At 44.6% G+C, this 17653-nt stretch overlaps 1 long non-coding RNA gene across 1 annotated transcript in view; it reads left to right on the top strand.

The window, feature by feature from the left end:
• LOC120718002 overlaps positions 1 to 13403 on the top strand; it is a 37713-nt gene extending 24310 nt beyond the window's left edge. Inside the window, exons 2-3 of the long non-coding RNA XR_005692338.1 lie at positions 9330 to 9401; positions 9573 to 13403. This is a non-coding gene — a long non-coding RNA (uncharacterized LOC120718002). The remainder of the gene's footprint in view (positions 1 to 9329; positions 9402 to 9572) is intronic.
• Positions 13404 to 17653: the final 4250 nt, after the last annotated feature.

Raw genomic sequence — 17653 nt, 5'->3', positions numbered from 1 at the left:
CTATCTATTGTTGTTTTCTGGGCTTGCTCCCTACCTCGCCCGTCTCCTCTGTCTCCGATTTCCTTTAATGTCCATGTGGGGTTTTTCTGTTTTTTTAACGCTGTAAGAGCGAGGGATGGAGACTGTAGGGAAAAATGGGGAAATGCGACAGATGTCACACTTGAAGCTGTTCGCCCATTTACCGCTGTGGCTCAAGGCTCAGCGGCGTGCTGGTGGTTCTTGCCACACAGCGGGCTCGGGTGCCTCCGGCAGGGTTCAGGTTTTGGAGCGGTTAAGTTTAGGTGATTCATTTTCTTTGCGGAGTGAGCTGCTGTGGAAAGATGAGCATCCAGTGGAGGATGAAGTTTGCTTCTTTGCTCTTGAGTGATGTCACCACAAAAAGTAATTAAAGTAACTAAGTAAGGCATGTACATGAGTATTAAGATACTTGTACTTTACTATACAGTACAGTTCAAAAGAAATGCTTTTTAAAAAAGATGCTGTTTGGCCTGTAACTTCCTAAAATGAGCAGCATGTAAACTGAATTTTACGATGTGAAGTCTTAACCCGAACCCTGAGGCATCACATCACCTGTGCTGTGATGGTTGTTGTCCCAAGCCTTGGCATTCAGTGAGGTGTGACTTCTGTTATTCTCCAAAACATAAAGTTAGGATCAGGTTAGATTTGATAGATTAAGGTTAGATTTAATCATGGTGACTTTAAAGACAGTATAACGTTAACTCTTTGGAAGGAGCTGATTAGTACTGTTCTCTCACTTAACTCCACATGCTTGAGAAACGTCTTTGCTGTGGTTATTGATGGGGTGATTTTTAGAGGGCAAACAGAATAATGTTGGTTCTGTGAATAAGAGAAAGTCATTTGCTTGTGTACGTTCTGGCGCCCTGGTAGTGGATAGAACAAAAATCTTCATATTTTTAATAATGAGATGTAATATGCATGTAAAAGTGAAGAGGATATAAATCTACGGTAGATGAAAGTCCTCTTCTTTTCCTTTCTGAATGCAGCTTGGAGATCCCCGTGCTTTGACAAGGTTACAGTAACACGACTTCCCGTTGTCAGTCTGTATTTGCGCAACGGTCTTTCGATTTGAAAGGTTTTAGGAAGTGCTGGTCAAGTCTTAGTCAGTCTGTTGCCAAATGACAGTCGGCTCTCAAAGGTAAAAAGTTCAACACTGTGACTTGACTGAAGAGCACAAAGTGGAGCTGACACCTGATGTCAAACTGAAGCTGTTCTGCCCTCTGTGGGAATCATAAGTGGGGGATTTAAGCCGATGCCCCTGCCATCGGGCAAGATTTTAATCTCCTTCAATATTTTGCCATTCCTAAACTTTAGCCTAGTCCTTCTGGGTATTTTGCCGCTCTGCGACCAAGTGTTGCTACGCAGCCGTCTGGGGACACATTGATTATTCAGTCTGAAAGCCGGGGCAGCCAGTTGTCTCTGGCTCTGCTTTGATTTGCTGAAATGCCATTCTGACGGATGCCGGGGGTGATACTTCCCACAGTAAACACTAAATATTTACCGAGTCAAAAACAGTCAGCGCCTAAATGTGAATCCTAACACTTATATGGTCTGGACAGTAACTGGCACATATTGCTGCACACACACAAAGTGAGACTTGCATGCATGAGTTTGAAAGGATGTTTGCTTTTGTTGTATACGCCTTGAATAGGCGTTAAGTGCTAACTTGAAATGAATTAGTTAGGTGTGCATCCTTCAGCGATTCCTTAAAGTGTCTGAGAGCAGAGCGAGCGCTGCGTACTGTCACCGGCTCCACTGCAGTTTCTCTGTTGTGCCAGCAGATGGAGAAAGGCAACGTGTTTATAGGATAATGAGAGTGAAAGGCAGCCACATGGTGAGGGATGATTGCAGGGCTCAGTCTCTGTGGTCCGATACCCAGGTCGTCGCTTTGATTGACAGGCAACACTGTTCTTGATATTGTTGAAGGTTTTCTTTTTTAAGGAGGTTCTTTATTAATTCTTTCACTAAAGAAAAGCAGAATATGAACATGTTATTGGCTTTTCTTGCTACCAGTGAAACGAGTATCAAAAATGTTGTTAAATGTTATGGTTGTGTTTTTTTTAAAGTAAAGAAGTGGCTGTCTGTGTATTCAAACATATTTCCTTGAATTTAAATGGAGATGCACAGCTGATCAAAATATAAAACAGTAAAATAGTCCAGTTCAAAGGGTTCTTTACGATGCGCTGAAAGCCTCACCTACACACACACACTCTGTTAAACGAGGGTCTCTGGGAGATGATTTCCTTCCCCGTGTGTCGTCCCCCTCGCGCCCCCCCTCCCTCCTCTGCTACGCAGTGTAAACACAGTGTTCCAGAGGAATGTTGGACTCCCTGACCTCCACTGCAGTTCACTCGGTTCAGCCTGGCCGCGCTGTGCTCCGGCATCGGCAGCGGCAGCCCCCCTACCCTACCTCCCCACACCTTCCCGCTTCCCCCTCCAGAGCCCCTTCCCTCCGTTTTTTTCTTTTTCTTTCCCCCCGCCATGCCTCGCTCCTTCTCCTGTGCCTCCCCTGCTCTTTATCTTCCTCCTCCTCTTTTCTTACCCCATTTTTCTTTTGGTTGTCCTTGTCCCTCACTCCTGCCCCGCCCCCCTCTCTTTTCCCCTCGTTCTCTCCTTTCTCCTTACTTCCTCCCTTTACCTTGCAGTCTTTTCGCTGTGTAGGGATGGATGGTTTCTCTTTATGTGCTTCACTTCACTGATTCGACTAGAAACTAAAGGGGGGTTACAAGTGCATCTGGCCACTAGCTGATTGGATTACTGAGGTGACAAGGTGGCCAGAGCAGACATGTGGTGTTTGCAGTTTTGACCCGACTGTGGCTTTTTCACCATGCAGAGGTTCACAGGGTTTAATTGCTGGAGCATAGAGCAGATCATAAATACATCCAGGCGGTCACTGGAGGTCGGGCTGAATGCAAACGTCTGGAGGAATCAGAGACTGTTTGTGTATTTGTAATAGATGCTGCTTGTGCTGCAGGTGCTACACAGGAACAGCTGTGTCCCCGCCGGCTGCCAGCTAACCTGATCAACAGGATCAGCAGCCAGCCAACAGAAAATCCTGAATATAGATAGATCAGAGGAGGGAACGTGTGTGTGTTTCAGGGTGCTCTTTCAGGTCATGGGAGGCCATTCCTACCATCAAATCCCCCCTTTTAAAAAAAACCCTCGGTGCAAACTGCAGATGCTGTACTTTTGAATGGAATAATTTGATCGATCATGCAGTAAGGTGCACTGCAGTGTGAGTGTCAGTGCACGCAGTGCTAGAAGAAGCAGGGATGTCCTTTCCTGACTACTCTTCACTAGGTGTGCAGCTGTATCTGTCACTGTTTATCAAATCTATCATAAGTAATGCAAAAAAATGTAACTTTATTCATGAACTGTACGGTGAGGAGATCCTGTGGTGGTTTCCTGTAAAGCAATGGTGGGGAACTCTGGTGTCCTGCAGGTTTTAGGGTCAACACACCTGAGTCAAATGATTGGTTCATTACCTGGCCTCTGGAGAACTTGAAGCCATTTAAATCAGCTGTGTTGGATCAAGGACACCTGGATCTAAAACCTGTAGGACACCGCCCTCGAGGCCTGGAGTTCCCCACCCCTGCCATAGAGGGTAATCCAATCAATACAGTTCTGAGTGATCACCTCCATGCTACGGTGAGACTTTTCTATCCTGATGGGAGAGATCTCTTCCAGGCAGGAGTGCAGCCAGGGGGGTGTTTTCAAATTACTTCTTGTTGTATTTCAGCATCATTGCAGAAAAAGAATAAATAAAAAGCAAGACACCGTTTTCTTTGCCAGCCTGTTGGTACCACCACTAGGATGACGATGCTCCCATCCAGAGGAAAAAGGACTCCCTGAGGATGACAGTGATGTGAATCAGTTTGTATGGAATTGGTCGTACTCCCCACTACCATCATTTAAACATTTAATAAGAGAATATCTGTAGGATGAGTGATAATTCCCCTTGTTTTTAATTAGTGGCTCGTCTGTATACCATGCATGATTATAATTTGTGATGTGCTAGATCCTGTCAGCATTTAATAAAAGATATTCTGATGTCATACCTTAAATTACGGCTCTGTCTTTAAATCAAGCAGTAATGTGACAGAATGTGGTATCACGGCATCATGAAATGGGAAAACCTAACTGAAGGTATCTGGAGCTAATTGTGGCAAAGATGCAGGACTGGAGATTATTTCTGTCTGAACCATCCAGCCTCTCAAATATGATCAAATTCAGAGCACAGCGTGTTTGGGAGATTTAACCAGGAGTCGAGCGTATTACAGTTGCTCTCCAAGAACAGGAAGTGGAAATTCAGGTCAGTGATTGATGTGTTACCGTCAGTTGTGGTCTGTCATAAATACAGCGCTAGCTGTGCGGGACACATGTGACATTTGCAGCATTGCAAACACATGCCACCGAAAAGAAAAGAAAGAAAACGGCAGAGCTAGATGATGAGAGCTCACAGCCATCATGTGATAAACAGCCCGACTGACGAGTATGCAGAGACATCTCGTCATCTGTGGCTTATATGGGTTCAAGTACTGTTTACAAAAGCCACAAATGCTCTTGTGCAGAAAATAAAAAGAACTCACTTTGGCCAAAAGTCATTAACACAGATTTCACGCTCTGCGCTCCAACACTAGGAAGCACAGGTGTTTAGGTTGTCCGCTCCTTTATGTCTGCTTCTAACAAGGAAACAAAATCGTGTTCTTCTCATCATCATCTTCAGCCGCATCATCAGCCTGACTCAGTCGTCTCTCGTGGTCCTCCCTTCCATTAACATTAACCTTCACTGGCGTTCTTCCCTGCCCGTCTCTTCCTTCCTGCCTTCTCCTCAGCGATTTGCTTTTATTTGCTTCCATAAATCCCAGCCGCTGTGCAACCAGCCAGTGTCTCTCCATATGTAATTATGGGATCTTTTTCACTCAGATTGTGAGTGTTGCCTGCCTGTTTGCACCGTGGCTGCGAGCACGGCAGTGATCATCAGTTACCTGGGCGGTGTAATTGTTGCACGCAGATAATGAAAACGATGCTGGTGGAGGAACATGTGGCCGTTTTGCTCATTATGCAGACGGGGAAGAGGAACTTGGCTGACCTCTGCTGGGCTCTGACAGGCACTGTTGCAGATGTTGATCGGCGTTAATGACTTGATGCGGGATGTATATGTATTCTCAAAGCTTCCTCTGGCTTCAGTTACCCACAGAGAGGCTTTGGAGATGATTTAGAGGTGCGTCCTGTTATCCAGTAAAGAGCATCTACAGATGTACTAGATGGCAGTATTCTTACATGTAGTCCAGTGTATAATTGATGGGCGTAGGTTTTATTTGTGCATTCTTGCATTCAGGTGAATTTTTATGCATCAGTTTGTGGTGGACATGTGTTGTAGCCCAGAAAACACTGGGCTATAATGTGATCAGGTGTTCTGCATTACTTTTAAATCATCATGTTCACCTTTTCTCATTTAATGTTACTCTTGCTGACTCACAGGTGGACACAGTTTACACAGTTTGCTGGGTTCAAGAGGTGAGACTGAGTTACGCACTGACTGATAACAGGCTCAGACGTGCATGTTTCACCTGTTTGTGCCAATGGCACACATTCGTTTAGCTTCATTTATCAACCCCTGAATTGATTTCTGTTCGCTAATGTTCAAAACGTGTCACACAGACGGTGTAATTCATCATGTGCTTGTCCTGTTTTACTGACAACTGAGTGAAAACCAGAAGGTCTGCAACATTTCCCCGAGATTAGCGAGCAACAGAGCAGCAACACCTGTGCATTAGAAGTCAGCGGCTCCCCGTCCATTCTTTGAGAAAAAAAATGTTTGACATCGACCCTCCTCCTTATTGGGTATCCAGTGAAATCTGCATCTGTGATGTAAATGCAGTTATTTTGACCCTAAATATCTTCATTTTAATTGGAAGGTATAAAGGGCAAAACAATGGTGGTGAGAGCAGGAACCCCTAATAATGAAAAATACATTTTCTAATTTGAATTAAACATGTGGAACCGCATCACCAACCGCAGGCCGGCATAAGAAAGGGAGCAGAATTCGATCTGAGGGACTTTACTGGGAAGGAGAAGACTGATGGCGGGAGCATGAGCGAGCGAGGGAGTGAGACAGAGAGAGAGAAGCAGATGGCTGGAAATATAGCCTGTTAAATTATTCATCTAGGCTGGAGTCTGGAGATAGAGAGATGGATCGGAGCTGGCATGGACACTTTTATTAGGATTCCGAGAGCTGTGAGGAGAGAGTGCTTCAAAATGCTGTGATTGCCTTTTGAGACTATATGAAAAGTAATTGCGTCAGGTCTGGGAACAGCTTTTATGGCAGAGCAATTCAACCTAAAGTCTCAAATTAAAAAAGCAAAATAAGGACAGACATACACAGAGAACCTGCAAAGCATAAAAATGAGTTTCTTTAGACAAGAAAACATCTTTCACTTTACTTTTTGGAGCCATCATTGTCTCTCGACAAGGAGTTCTGGGCATGCTCAGATATTTCAGCTGCAGCGATTCATTTTCAGTTCATGCAGAGGGTAACGCGCAAAAACAGTCGCAAGTTTCCTAATCCCATATTCTGACACTCGTGACTGTGTGTGAGGTGACTGGGGTCACTGCGTGTGGACTGAAAAAGCTGCCCTCAGTTTGGGTTTCAGAGTAAGTTGCTTCAGCCGCAGCCAGGACGAATAAAAATGAAACATGGCTGCAGGGGCAACCGACCCGCTTCGTAAAAGAAGATTTGCGGTGGGCATATGTTGCGAGCGTCTGCAACAGGAAGCCTGCAGAGGAGCGGATGAAGCTGACTATAATTCACAGGAATGTCTAGTAGACTAATAATTTCCAATCCTAACCCTGAGTTTAGTGGTTTAGCTCAAATATTTGCATTAAAAAATCCTTTATTTGCCTTTTAGATGGGTCCTCTTTGCTTTCCCCTCCCCTCCATCCTTTCCTCCGCTGCACATGTTGAGACAGTAAATATGAGGGTTTTTTTTCCATCATGTGCATCATATATGACTCTCCCAGATTCAGAGAACACACACACACGCGTGCACACACTGATGCACACATGCTCCTGAGCAGAGGGCTCTGGGGAAATAGAGCAGAGAGGAAGCTACGTGCCTTCGCCAAGCAAGGGCTGTCTGGTGTCATGGCAACGGGGCTGCAGATTACCCCACCCTCCATCATTCAGGGAGAGGAGAGGAGACACACTCATGCACACATATATAGGTGTGTGGAGACACAGCATTCACAAAAGGGGTTTAAAATGATCTGATATTCACAAATAATCAGCTTAAGTGTGAATTAGTAATGGCAGTAGCATCTCAGCTACATGAGGAGAGGGAGAGGCGAGGGAGGGAAGCGTAAAAGGCGAGCGATGATGAGAGCGGCGCGGGGAGCGCTGGAGATGTGCAGAGGGGCCATAAACATATAGTAGCACTAAATACGTCTGGGGGATATACTGTTATTAAAAGCGGTAAGGTTATCCAGAGAGCAGCTTTACCATGGGGTTGGACGTTTTGCTACGTGCTGCTCGAGTCCTGCTAAAATGAATTTAGCGGGAGATAATATCCTCCCTGTGTGTGAGTGCTGGAGCCTGAGAGCAGAGGCAGTGATGCATGGACGAGCTGACAGCAAGAGAGGAGATAATATTAGAGCCCGCATGAGGGTATAAAAGGGTAGCTGGAGCTTTTTGTAGCAAAAAAAAATGCAAGAAAGACGGGGCGTGGAGGAGATAAATGACACCAGCCTGGAGAGAGAGAGAGAGGATGAGACGGCTAGAAGGGAGGGAGGCGAGGTCGTTTGAGGATATCTCCTCTGAAATTGACTGCGGCACAGCCATCGTCCACAGTTACATCACAGCTGAGCTCAAACTCGGGATGAACCTCTCCCTCCTGCTCACTCGCCTCTTTGTCCCCGCCAACCTTTAAATGCTTCAAAGCCATACGGAAACGAAGCAGCACAGACTGAGCACGTGCAACGAGACGCGTCGCACTTTTAATGGGGTTCGCTGGGACGGGATGCGACCGGGGAACCGAAGCCGGCGTCATTTTCTCGTGAGCCTGCTCAGCGCCGCCAGGTGTCTTTCATGGGCCTCATTAAAGCTCCCTTACACACTGTAAACAAGGCGCCAAACTCGTTTTAAAAGGCTTTGTCCTCCACAGAGGAGCGGCCTGTCATTAGAAATCAGTTAGCGTCACAGCCGAATGATCACATACACACAATCTACCTTCCTCTTATACATCCTTTCAGCGTCAGCAGGCCCCTGACTCTCCACAGACCTTTATCTTTGCAGTGACGCTTTACAGTTGCTTTGCAGTATAATGTAAAACTGCTGCTTCACATTCACGATGTAATCCCCGGGAAATCGGAGAATCTGCCCAGTCCAAATTAAATACCAGTTTTTTCCTCCCAGATTTAATATCTGCACATCAAACTGCATGTGATCATTTTGATGTAGGGCTACGTAAGGCGGCTAAAAGCCATTACCATGACTTGATGACTATAACTGCTAGAAGGAATATTGGATTGCATGATTCACACGTGTGATAAAACAGCGTAGACTGGTCAGATTTGGACTCTCCATGAAAGGGTGCCTTTAAAAACAAGTCCATAGATAAATAAAAGTCATTATTACGTTCAACAAATCAAATCCGTCTCCTCCTGTTTAATCTGAATGAAGACCATCACTCGTCGTATTCCTGACCACAAAGCCCATCAGACGTTTATGGGCTCATTTCCTACCATGATGAATCCAGTCTCTAGGGGTCACACAGTTTGTACCTGGAGATTTTTTCCCACATGGACATCGCTGTTACAACCATAAACATTTTAGCAGCTCTCGGTAAATTCAGCTTTTACGTTTTCCTGGTTTTGTTCTCCCTAAGTATCTTTGTGGTTCTTAAAATCCTCACTGTCTCACCAGCTCTCCCAGCCTAAAAAATTACACAGCTTAAAAACTGCAGAAACATGCCAGCTGTACCAAATATAATACTAAATAAAACTTCTGTGTACAAGTAAATGCTTTTTTTTTATTTGTCAGAAGCTTTGATAGACTTCAAAAACAAACAAAAGGCTTTTCTGACTTTAACTATTAAAGAAGCTTCATGCACTGTTTAAACTTTCAATTGTTTTAAACGTTTGTTTTGTTGGTGCGTTGGCTTGTTGGGGGTAACACTAATTTTAACTAAGTTTACTTGTCCAGGCAGCTCAGATCAACCATTCCTAGTTGGATTTCCCCTTGTCTCAGACTCTCCAGCTGTGGTGGCAGAGAAGCTTTTTAATATTAACTTGTCTCATCTCTCCATCCTTAGGACACAAGCAGAGCCCTGGATCCACAGGTGACTCCTGGCAGTAATGGGTAAGTGATGATTTGACAGTCATCAGTAGTACTAGTAGAGATTTGTCACTGTGAACACTGCTGTTGTTAGCTAGTGCTACCAGCTAACACAGATGTCTCTCTGCTTTCTGAGAAGCTCTCGTGTGCACATTCTGCTCTGTAATAAAAAAGTTACAAAGTTACAGTTTCTTCAAACTTTAAATGGTAACAAAATAAGTTAATGGCTGTGATCCTTTGCTGTCAGTCGTGTCTGGAAAGTAAAAGCAAATCGTAATCCTTGAAGGTCCACCTGAGATCACAGATTTACTTCTATGTTGTTTCCTTGCTGAACTTTACTGATTTCCTCTTCGCGTGTGATGGTAAAACAGTGAAGTGCTCACACTTACAGTAAACCAGGTGTTTTAACTTGTTAGTGTGCTCGTTCTCTTGGTTTGGTTGCACCTGTTTTTCTTTTTGGCCAAATGAATTAACCTGCACTCACCTGTGAAATGAGCTGCCGTGTACAATAACAGCGTGTGCACTAACCGAGCGTTGGAAAGCAACACCATAATTTGTAACTTTAATGAGGCTTCAATATACCTGTTGAACAGGGTTGAATAGAAGTGAGTAAAAAACTGCAGGTACTCACTGACTGGTAATACGTCGCTGCAGCTTATTTTATTTGTCTTGCTAGTGACACATAAATGCAGCATGGAACTGCCCACCTCCAGCTACAGCAGACTCCTAATTATTCTAATGAGTGAAAAAACACTTATGTGGGTGTGCAGCCCCTTTAGGATCAGCAGTGTTTTCACTGCAAAGATTTTAACCTGTCGCAGCAGGAAAAGCACGGGTGGTTTTGTTAAAGTGGTTCACTTACACTACGTGCCATGAGCCTGATGCACAAACACCAAGACCCTGAAATGACTTCACTAAACACTGGTGTATTGGACATCATCACATTTCTGTTTTGGAGCCGGAAGTGATCGTATTTGGAAAAGATGCTGGTGTTCTTAGTTATGAGCTAAAAAGTTGAGTTAGCAAGCTCTGTCCTTAGACTGACTCACTGCATTTGTGCTAAATAACATACTCGTACGCATGCTGTCACCTACCCTAGAAGGTTGTTACATAGACCGCATCCCTTCCAGCAGCACATATACAGTCAAAGAGTCCAGCTGAGATGAGCAGAGGTGATGTTTAGCAGACACTGATTGGTTCCATCTGTGGGTTTTTTTTTTTAGCAGAGCTGAAAACCAACAGATATTTAATATCACTATGAGCTTTTCTAGGATCTTCCACTGTGAACTGCAACACTCTGTAGGAGCGTTCTTTAAGTTACAGGTGAGTAAACGCTGGCCACACGTCTGGTCTCTGCAGGGCCTGACTCACCATGACAGTTGACGGCTGAACATAACTCTGCTTTTTGCCAATAAAAACCAAAAAATCCCAACAAACCACACCCATATAACAACATGCAGCAATTACACTGCCAACTTAAGCCACGTGAAAAATAACACTGACATGGCTCTTTGAGTGTACGGAGACCAGGAGGCATAAATGCTTTTCATTCAGACACGCTGCTGTGGGCTTCAAGTGACTGTTTCTGTATCATCAACAACTGCATTTTTTTGGCACTTCCACGCTGATTCTACTTTTGGTTGGAATCTCAAGCATGATAATTCTATACAGGGATTTATCTGAACTCATGCCCTCGAAGCAGATCGATCTCTACGACTGTGCAAAAGCTGTCATCAGTTTGGATTATCGTCTATGGTGCATTATCATTGGGGAGTCATGGAGGAGCCCTGCAACAGATGGTATGGCCCCCACAGAGCCCTGTCCTCAACATCGTGATGGTGGTCTGGGGTCGGGATGCCATACCGTTCATCGCTGCATATCAGATAAACTATTAATTGCATTTTTAGAGCATCCTCTCCATCTGCAGTCATAGAATAGTACTACAGTAAAACACTCGGACTGACTGATTTGATTTGAAACTCACTTAAATAAAGTGTTGGCACTAAAAAGCTGGCTGCTGACATGTACAAAAGTTTAATTTACATGTTCACAAGCATCTAAAATAGACTTTTTCTTGCAGTTTTATCTTAAAACAGTAGCATGTAAACGTCCCATTGTGGATCAGTGGTATCTACAGGTTAGCAGTTGAACCAGAACAGCAGTTTGTACAGTCTTATTTGCATTGTGCACTTTATGCCCGTCAGCGCTGGGCTGGGCATTAACTGGCTACTCCGGCCATTTTGAGCAGCAGTGAAATTGAAGAGATTCCTGCGTCCTCTCTCTCACTTTCTGTGTTTGTCCCCGTGTGATGCAGCTGTTGTTGTTCTGTGGTCATCACCCTATAAATACAGCAGCTGACTGATGGAGCCTGCAGCAGCTGTCTGCTGCCCCATGACACATACTGTACACACAGATTCAAATGTTCACAAACACATGCAGCGTTTGTTGTTTGCAGCGTTTGGAGGACTTCTGAGTTACTGCAACACATTTCACCTGATGCTTTGGTCACAATAATCTTAATTTACAGCATGATGGGATGAAATCCATCACGTCAGTTTCCAGCTTAACAAAGAACTTTTTTGACTCTTCAAAAATCAGGTCCTTGAGTTGGAAATTTCACAACTTTTGCTTAATGAAATTTGTGACACGTGCTGGCGAAAGCAGCAGATCTGTTGAATCAGAGAAAATAAATAGTCAACAGGAGGGAGGGACAGCGAACCGCAGCTATTCCCTGCTCTGTCTGCCCCACACGACAGCAGAGAGTGGCAGTGAAACAATGATGTTGAGGATCCCAGATTTATCCTCTCTATTCAGCGCTACAGCAGCTGCACAGACATAAGGAGAGGAATCATTACAGTGAGCCGAGGCCTGTTAATAGGCCCGCGACATGGGGGGCCAGACAGCTCTGCAGAGGCCCCATGAGAAGGGAGGTCAGGGGTCAAGAACGAGGGCAAGGTGTGGGAGGAGTGTTTGAGACAGGAGGAGCAGGATGGGGAGGGAGAGGGGGAGGACTAATGTCAATTAAACTCTGTGTCATATATTTTTCTCCCCCCGTTACTGCTGTTTTTCACAGTAATGGATTTTTTTCCTGGTTTGTGCTTTGATGTCACTGTAACCAGGCTGTAACTGTAACCATGACAGCAACGCTGGTACTGCATCTAAGAACTGCTGTCTGAGCAGCTTTTATAAAATGTAGCCTCCAAAATAACCCTGTTAATTTCTGTGTTGACACGTCTCCCAAACAGACTTGCTGTAACATCATGTTGTGTGGGATGCATGGTAAAGATGGGGAAAGGTGAGCATGTCAACACGATGCTTACGCGGATAGAGGTGGAGGATTTGTAGTGAATGTACGATGGATGTGTGCAGTTAGTTGACTACACGATGAGGCATTGCTGCTTTTGCTAACAGGTTCAATACTGTAACACAACACATTTCTTTCTGTCTGCAAATTCCTACTACACAGCAACACAGGTACGTCCATCGTACGGCCCTGGTGGTTCTTATCTAACATACAGTATCATCATATTGACTAGAAATGGGCTAAAATGTCATTTTTGAATACCATAATTTCATGACAGTTACATTCAATTCATAGCCACAAAACTTGAATATTTTTATTATATATTACGACGCCTTAATGTTGCCTGGCAACCACCTAATAATAGACTAAAATGACATTTATATAGTAGAGCCGGACCTAAGCATCGGCGATGACCCACAAAAATGGGCTAATCCTGATTTACCTGTTAATGACCTTTGACTTAAGTTTGCCAACAGCACAAACACTCCAAACACACTCAGCTACTACTAGCTTTATTAATGTTATAGTGCCGTTTAACTCTTCTGAGATGTTGTTGAGGAAAGTGTATATTTGTAATATTTGTATAAGGTGGAAACGGAGCTTGATTGCAGCCATTTAAAGCAGTGTGCTTCTGCAATACTGAGAAATATTTAGACCTAGAAAATGAACACAATGAACATATTTCAGTGTCATATTCATTATATTTTAATTACTTTTTTTTTTTTTTTTGCCTGTCCAGTTTGGATCTTTAGCCATCAGAATTGTTGTCTGACGGCCAAGAAAGATGCCAAGTGGACTTACTTTACCAAGTGGATCATCATGGCCTTGCCATATTGGTCTATTTGATTGACCTTTATTATAATTATGTATTTATTTTATTTTTGTTTTTTAAAGACGGGACAGACATGACTGGGGGAAAGGACAGGGAGAAAGAATGAAAGAAAGAGAGGGAGAGAAATAAAAACAGAGGGGAGAAGAGATGGTGAGAAAGGGGGGAAGAAAAAAAAAGAAAAACAAACAAAACACCGGGATCACCACGATCACCAAAGAGCAACATAATAAAAACAACACCATCACAATAAACTAGCTAACAATAGATAACAGTAGATACTTTTTTAATTTCACCTGTTGAGAAAGAAAAAAGAAAACAAGCAGAAGAGAACAAGAGTAATAGAATAAACAACATCACAATGATATATGGGAATATGACAGTAAATACTAAATATTAAACATTATTGTGCAGCACATAAGATCAACAGAACACAGTGTGCTTTGAGGTAGGAGCCAAAAAGGGTGTAGTTTGTGGGTGTGATCACCCGTGTGTACACCTGTGAGCATGGACGCGCTTGTATTAAAAGGTTACTTCATGTAATGATCTGCTAGAGGGTGTGGGGGGGCCACAGCCCCATCCTCCAGGGCATGAAGCAGGTATGGAGGAGATCAAGACTCCAGACATCCAGAGGCCCCCAGAACACAAGAGACCAAGGAAGACCAACAGAGGGGCAGCCGCGCCACTGTCCCAGAAAGAGCTGAGGAGAGTCCCAGATGAGGGCTCACTCAGCAGCCGCGGAGCAGAAGCCAGGGGGGGTTGCAGTGACGTGCCCGTGAGCTCCGCCGGCAGCCAGCCGTGCCTGAGTGACCGAGCCCCACCTCCGAAGTGGCCCGAGCGAGCCCCAGGCTCCAGGCCCCGATAAGCGGCCGCCAAGGAGTGAGCCGGTGTGTACCTGGACGCCCATCCCCGGACACAAAGAACCACCAACGCACCGATGTCTGAGGGCGTCTGCCACTGGTAGGGGGAGTGGTGGGGGGAGATAGGCCTCCATACCTTGGAGGGCCTGAGATGTCCCCAGAGAGGTGGCGTCTGATACCCGACCTGACATATAGACACAGACATACAGGCACACACAGATACAAAAATCCATTCCCACCCTCATGCTCTCATATGCACTTACTCCACACTCAACCAACGTGGAGACAGACATGAAGAGACGCTGTACACACGATCACACTCCCCAGCACACTCCAGACCGCAGTCGGACGGCCAACTCCTCCTCCTAGCCCCCCCCGCTCCAGCAGGCCGCAGAGAACGGGGGTGAGAGAAGACTCCAAACCTCCCTCCACCCGCTCATATGTAGTGTTGATGCATGTGTGTTCTAAGGTGCATTTAAAACCCAGGAGGGCATGGAGCTACCTGCCAGAGAGCAGCAGGTAAAGCTGACCCCAGTAGGCACTACCAGACTCTGCAACCCGCCAGGGAAAGGGGGCCCAGTCCCATCCGGACCGAGGCCCAGTACAGCAGCGCCGCCCGGCCCCACAGAACCCGGGACAGCACCACCCGATCCCACCTCAGAGAAAACTGCACCCACCCCGTCATCCACTCATCTTCCGGACTACACAAGACAATAGACGCCCAGGCTGAGATCTTCCTCCACCTCTCTTGTATCTCACCCTCCTGCATGGTGAGTTCCTGAAAAGAAGAGAGCTCCTGCAAGATGTAACAACCCCCCCACCCCCACCAGTAGAAGAGCCCCCCAGGTGGCTCGATGCACCAGCGGCACCCTGCACCAGGACTGGGCCCCCATACACCCATCCGCCCACAACCCCGGCAACACACCAGGACCCAAGCCCCCGAGGCCCAGCCAGGGCCCCAGCCCGGAGACGGAGCACCCCCACAACCCCACGCCCGTCCCGGACCCACCCAGGGGCAGCCAGGCTACCAGGTCAGTAATCCACGTCCGTCAGCACAGACCCTCCCCTAGCCCTGCTGCACGCAGCCACGAGGAAACCGTCACCTAAGAGCCAACAGAGCCCCTAATAGGCTGTGACCGCTACCCCGGGTTGAGCCCCCCAAGGAAGATGACCCCGGGGAACCCCTCGACGCCCTAAGCCTGTCCCTACCCCCACACCAATCACAACAGTGAAGGCGGGACCAAACTATGACACCCCCCCCCCACTAGGTGATGGAGCTGATCAAAGGAGCCCAGAGCAATTGATCTGATGTGGTGGCAGAGGCTGTATCAAGACTAATGTAATCTATTAGATAATTTCTATATCGGTTAGAATTAAGATTATTTTTATTTTTCCAGTTCATGAGGACTGTTTTCTTGGCTATGCATAGGGCAGTGAAAACCATATGGGCGATATTCTTATCTGTAGTGACATTATCTAAGCTGCCCAACAAACACACTAAGGGGGAAGTTGGAATGTTACATTTCAGACACTTCGATAAGTCTTCACATATCTCGCGCCAAAACTTCTGAACTCGTGGACAGAACCAAAGAGCGTGGATATAATTGTCCGGTGAATTGGTTTGGCAGTGTGAGCAGTTGTTGGTAGACGTAAAGCCCATCTTGAACATCCGATGACCTGTATAATGCATTCTATGTAGTATTTTGTATTGAATTAATTTAAGACTGGGATTTCTAATTAGATGAAAGGTTTTTAGGCAAATCTGAGACCAGAAGTTTAGGTCTAAGTTAACTGATAAATCTGCTTCCCATTTTGCAATAGGAAGTGATATTGATTCATCTGTTTTAGAAAGCATTCTGTATATTTTGGATAGTAATTTGGGGGTTTTAAGAGTAAGAAATTGAACCACACTTGGTGGTGTTTGTAGTTCAACTTGACCCGGTTTAAATTTCTTTTTTACTATGGATTTAATTTGTTGATATTCTAAAAAGCTTTTCTTGTTGATCCCATATTGTGTAACTAGTCTGTCAAATGAAATAAATTCTGTTCCTTCTAGTATATGTTCTAAATATTTGATTCATTTACCACTCCAATCTGAAAGGTTTATCATATTATTGTTTTGTAATATGTCAGGGTTGTTCCAGATAGGTGTACGTTTGCATGGGATTAATGAAGACGCTGTCAATTTTAGAAACTCCCACCATGCTGTCAGAGAAGAGCTGATGTTGATGCTTTTGAAGCATTCATGTCGTTGGATGTTTGAGCTGATAAATGGTAGATCTGAAATCTCTAGATTATTGCAAAGTGCTTGTTCTACATCTAGCCAAGGTTCATCTAAGAGGGTATGTTTTAGCCATCCTGAGATAAACTGAAGCCTGTTGGCTAAGAAGTAGTGCTGAAAGTTAGGTAGTTCTAGTCCTCCTTTATCCTTGGTCTTTTGTAGTGTTTTTAAGCTTATACGTGGGGGTTTATCTTTCCAAAGGAATTTGGACATACATGAATCTAGAGATCTGAACCAATCTTGTGGCGGTTTAGTTGGGATCATTGAGAATAAATAATTTATTTTTGGTAAGACCATCATTTTTATAGCGGCAACCCTTCCCATGAGTGTTATGGGTAGACATTTCCATCTAGCGAGATCACCTTCTACTTTCTTTAAAAGTGGGATATGGTTTAATTTAGTCAGATCTGCAAGCTTGGGAGAAACATTAATACCTAAATATTTTATATTTCCCGATTGCAGTGGTGTAGAAGAGGAATTATGGAGGGAGCAATTAATCTGAAGGACTGTAGATTTTGACCAGTTAATTGAGTAATCTGATATTCTTGCAAGAGAGTTTATCAATTCAATCACCCCAGAGATATTGGTTTGTGAATTTTGGAGAAAAAGTAACACATCATCCGCATAAAGGCTGATTTTATGTTCCACGTTCTTGCATTTTATGCCCTTAATTACTGAATTCTGTCTAATTGCTGCTGCTAGTGGTTCAATAAAAATTGCAAACAGTGAAGGGGAGAGTGGGCATCCCTGCCTGGTGCCCCTCAAGAGACAGAAGCTGGAGGATGTCTGGTCATTTGTTCTAACACAAGCTGTTGGGGAATTATATAATATTTTTAACCAGTTAATGAAAGAGGATCCAAAACCAAATTTGTGTAAAGTTGCAAATAGAAATTTCCAGTTAACTCTGTCAAATGCTTTTTCTGCATCTAAAGAGAATATTGTAGTTTCTAGGTTTTTACTGTATGAATAGTCAATCAAATTAAGTAATCTACGTGTATTTGTTGATGAGTGCCTACCTTTTATGAAA

Source organism: Simochromis diagramma, unplaced genomic scaffold, assembly GCF_900408965.1.
Source record: "Simochromis diagramma unplaced genomic scaffold, fSimDia1.1 OVJJ01000024.1, whole genome shotgun sequence".
NCBI classification, from domain to species: Eukaryota; Metazoa; Chordata; class Actinopteri; order Cichliformes; family Cichlidae; genus Simochromis; species Simochromis diagramma.
Note: the sequence above shows the minus strand (reverse complement) of the source record. Positions and strands in the feature narration are given on the sequence as shown.